Source organism: Carlito syrichta, unplaced genomic scaffold, assembly GCF_000164805.1.
Source record: "Carlito syrichta isolate Samal-C Ts95f unplaced genomic scaffold, Tarsius_syrichta-2.0.1 Scaffold303206, whole genome shotgun sequence".
NCBI classification, from domain to species: domain Eukaryota; kingdom Metazoa; phylum Chordata; class Mammalia; order Primates; family Tarsiidae; genus Carlito; species Carlito syrichta.
The window spans coordinates 42,159-47,070 of NW_007247302.1; positions in this window are offsets into that span (position 1 = coordinate 42,159).

A 4,912-nucleotide genomic window follows, 5' to 3' on the forward strand; every position below is an offset into this window, starting at 1 on the left:
CCAGTCTGGTCTTGAACCCGCGGGCTCAGGCAATCCACTCACCTCAGCCTCCCAAAGGCGCGGGGTTACAGGCTAAGCCACGGGGCCCAGCTTTAGATGTTATTAGTTGGCCCTAATTTATACTAACATCCATTCCCTTCCCCTAATAAAATGGCATGGACTTTTTAGGGTAATTCTCTCTCTCTTCTCTGTCTCTGTGTGTGTGTGTGTGTGTGTGTGTGTGTGTGTGTGTTTCTAATTTTTTATTCCTGTGGGGTTTAAAAAAAACTTGAACAGTGGTAAATTATACGTAACAGAATTTACCATCTTAACCATTTCTAGATAAACTACTGAAGGAAAAAGAATATATCACCCCAAAATATGCCTCTCTGACGTGAATATTTTTGAGCTGAAAACACTGAAGCACCAAGAGGGGCAGAAATGGCCATCTGAGTTGCTCTTTGTTACCTATGGCAAGCCACAAACACTCTTGAAAGAAAGCCACCTGCCCTGGGTGATCTTAAGAAGATGATCCTGCTACCAGTGACTGGGAACTGAGATCGCAATATAAATAAACTTATGAAATAACCATTATGATACTCCACTCACTTGGTTCCCAGACCAAGTGAAGATCCCAATTAAGAACTAAGATGTGGTGGCTCAGCCTGTAATCCCAGCACTTTGGGAGGCTGAGACGAGTGGACTGCCTGAGCCCGCGGGTTCAAGACCCGCGAGAGCAACTTGGTAAGACCTCTTCTCTACAATAAATCAAAAACTAGCCGGGTGTGGTAGCACACCTGTAGTTACGGTTACTTGGAAGGCTGAGGCGGAAGGATCGCTGAAGCCCAACAGGTCGAGGCTGCGGTGGCCGGGAGCAGCCACTGCATTCAAGTCTGAGCGACAGAATGAGACTTCAACTCAAAAACAGAACTAAGATGTGGTGGTGCATGATGGTTCAAGACTGCAATCCCGGCAATTTGGGAGGCCGAGGTGAGAGAACTGCCTGAGCCCAGGGGTTCAAGATGAGCCTGGGCAACTTGACAAGACCTTGTCTCTACAATAAATCAAAACATTAGACAGGCATAGTAGTGCACACCTGTAGTTCTCGCTATTTGGAAGGCTGAGGCGGAAGGATCACCTGAGCCCAGTGGGTTGAAGCTGTGATGGACATGAGCATGCTACTGCACTCCAGCCTGGGCAACAGAGTGAGACTCAAACTCAAAAAAAAAAAAAAAAAAGAACTAAGGTGGGTGGAGGTGATCCTTAGCTTCCTCCACAGTATATTCACATTGTGTGCAACCATCACCAACATCTATCTCCAGAACTCTTTTTATCTTCACAAACCGAAATTCTGTGCCCATCCAGCAACTCCCATTCCTCCCAGCCTTGGCAGCCGTCACTATATTTCCATCTCCATGACTCAACTATCCCAGGAACCTCACAGAACTGAGATCATGCAGGATTTGTTTTCTTATGACTGGCTTGTCTCACTCTGCACAGTGTCTTCCAGGGGCATCCATGTGGTAGCATGTGTCAGAATTTCTTTCCTTTTTTAGGCTGAATAATAATACTCCATTGAATGAACATACCAGACTCTGTTAACCCAGCCATCGTCAACGGATATTCAAGTTACTTCCACACCTAGGCTGTGTGAATAACACAGCTACAAAACATGTGCACAAATGTCTCTTTGGGATCCTGCTTCCAATTCTTTAGGATATACACCTAGGAGTGGAACTGTTGGCTCATTTATCATTGTATAATTTTTTTTTTTTTTTTTTTTTGATTTGGAGTCTCACTCTTGTCACCCAGACTAGAGTGCAATGGCTGCTTCCAGCCACCGCAGCCTCAACCTGCTGGGCTCGGGCGATCCTTCCGCCTCAGCCTTCCAAGTAGCTGGAACTACAGGCGTGCGCTAACACACTTGGCTCATTTTTATTTATTGTAGAGAAGAGGTCTCATCAAGGTGCCCAGGCGGGTCTCGAAGCCGCGGGCTCAGGCAATCCACTCACCTCAGCCTCCCAAAGGCGTGGGATTACAGGCTGAGCCACCGAGACCAGCTTGTATTAATTTTTTTAAGCAATTGCCATACTGTTTTCTACAGCAGCTGCACCATTTTACATTCCCACCAATGTCACACAAGGTTTCTAATGTGACCACATACTTGACAATATTATTTTCTTTCTTTTTTTTGTTAGTGGTCATCATATGGGTGTGAGGTATTAAGTCACCTCACTGTGGTTAGGAGAATGCTTTTTGCCTCTTCCTCCTCCTGTGTGGAACGGGGCTTGCAAGTGCATCCATCACCTGGAGACCTCAAAGGGACAAAACGAGAAAGAAATCAACACAGGAAAGGTGGTGATGCAGAAACAGGGACAGTGCCTAGGAGCCCAATGACCCTGTCAGCAGCTGTGCAATACCAGCCATTGCCTCTCTCTATACGAAGTTAGAAAAATGCACCACCATGGACTCCAGCCACAAATGAATGGAATACTCTGTTATGTTTAGCCAAATGTATTCTCCTGCACATCAGGCCATAAAGATGTATGGCATGAAAGGACAGACCGAGAGTGGGAAGCCATTTTTCTTGTTCTTAAACCCTGACATAATGATGAGAAAGTAGAAGCTATGCTTTTGGAGAAATGCACACTTTAGGTATAATTAACTTTACCGGCTTTGTCTTTTCAGAAACGGACTTCCAGGTACCTGAGGTATCTCATAGTGGCAGTCAAGCTTGCCTAGAGTAAAGGGAATTTATAAGGCCTATGACAACCTGCATTGGGCAAGGACTGCAAAAGTCATGAAACTTGTAATTACAAAAGCTATGACCGCTCAGAGGGGGAGCAGGTGGGGATTCGATCTTCCAGTAAATTGGGCCCTATCTACAGGGAAGCCAGGGAACCCCCCCCAGGCTACTCACTGGGAATGCCTAGGAGACAAGGGGAGGCACACCCTCCATTAGGTCTAAAGAATGTCGTTGGGAAGGTGCAGGAGAATTAGAATCCTTGTCATGCCTTTCTCTAGGGACTATGATAATGTGGGTGGACATTAATGGGTCTCTGTGTCATAGATTCTCCAAGACATCAACAGGTGATCAACAAGGAAGTCACAACAGTCACGTGCCACATCTCCAAGAGAAGGATTTAAGCCAGGACTCTGGGGGGCTACGGTGCCACACTCACCTAGAGTGTAGACCCGCTCCCTGTCTGTGGGGAGTGAACTTTTATTTTTTGAGTTGGATTCTCACTATGTCGCCCAGACTGGAGTGCCGGCCACCGCAGCCTTGACCTGCTGGGCTCTGACAATCCTTCCGCCTCAACCTTCCAAGTAGCCAGAATTACAGGCATGCACTACCACACTCGGCTGATTTTTTTATTTATTGTAGAGATGAGGTCTCACTGCCCAGGTGGGTCTCGAACCCGCAGGCTCAGGCAATCCACTCACCTCAGCCTCCCAAAGGTGTGGGATTACAGGCTGAGCCACCAAGCCCGGCTAGGTGAACTTTTCTTAAATAAATCTTTTCTTCTCTCACCTCTGTGTGTTGCAATTCTTTGCATTTACTCGCATCTCTGGGTTGCTGGCGCACACCTCTGGCTTGCCAGCCCCAGCAGTGCTGCACGCCTCCCTGCCCTCAACCTCTCCACCCTTACCCGGTCCATCCGTACCCTAACATGGCGGATCCTCAACAAAATTTTAGGATGCGGTGGGATTGCATCCCATGTGGCAATTCAGGTCTAAAGGTACCAGATAAGAAGAAAGTCCCATTTATTCCTAATTATCCTTGAAAAGCTCCTGGAACATGCATCAGGTAGAGCAAACATGCATCAGGAACATGCATAGTGTAAGTCAAGTAAGCCTGCCCAGCTGCGGCCACTGTGGGAAAAGCACAGATCCGGAGTTCAGAAAGATGATATCATTGTATAAGAACTGCCCTGCTGGGGGAGGGGAGAGCTTGTCAGTCAGCTGCTGTCCCCTCCCCTAGGCCCCTAGTATATCAGCATGCCAGGCCTTCTGAGTACCTGCCTGAATATTACTCCCCTCCAAGGACAGCCTTGCCAAGGGGAAGGGACAAAAGCCCTCCTGACTCCAGGGAGGGCAAAGAGGTCTTGGGAATAACTTTTTTGTAGCCCAGCCAGTCCTAGGGAAGCTAATTAGAAAGGGATGCTGATCTCATACATTGGAAAGGGGTCACAGTGCTTATTCCACTGTGCTTATCTAGGAGGCGTGGTTGAATTTATTAAGGGGTGTTTATCCAGGGAGTAGAATGTGGACGTTGTTAGGGACTCACACAGTTGCCCAGGGAAGCAAACACTAAGGATCTGTTTGTGAGTAAGGAAAGTACCTTTTAGAATGGGTAGGGAAGGGATGCAGGGAAATTCACCCCAAAATATAGTGCTTTGCTTCAAGGGCTCTCTGATTCCCCCTCCACCATCTCCCAAGCGGATTCTTCTCCATGTTAGAATTATCTATTACAGGAAAGAAGGAAGAATGCAATTAGACCTGACCCAGCCATTTCACAAAACAATGCCTGTCTCTCAGGCTCATTCAGCTTCCAGAGAAAACTATTTGCGAGTCATTCTCTGTCTCCCCATCCATTCATTCTCCCAATCATGTGTTGTTCCTCAATGGAATTCCTCAGCGGCTTCCCCCTCCCATAACCCGTTTTACCAGAATACAGGCCCCCATTCTTTCTGTAACCTGGAGATGGTATTTACGTTTCTGTAACACATTGGCAAGTTGGGTCTTCATTCTGAAGGTTCCTGGGAATACGTGTTACATAAAATTTGCATGCCTTTTCTCCTGTTAATCAACCTGCCTCATGCCAGTGATTCTTCAGGGAACTTCTAGGGGGCCACCAGCCACAGCCCCCATAGTTTCAGGGAATTCTTCTGTTGCTTTTATTTATTTATTTGTGTGTTTTTTTTTTTTTTTT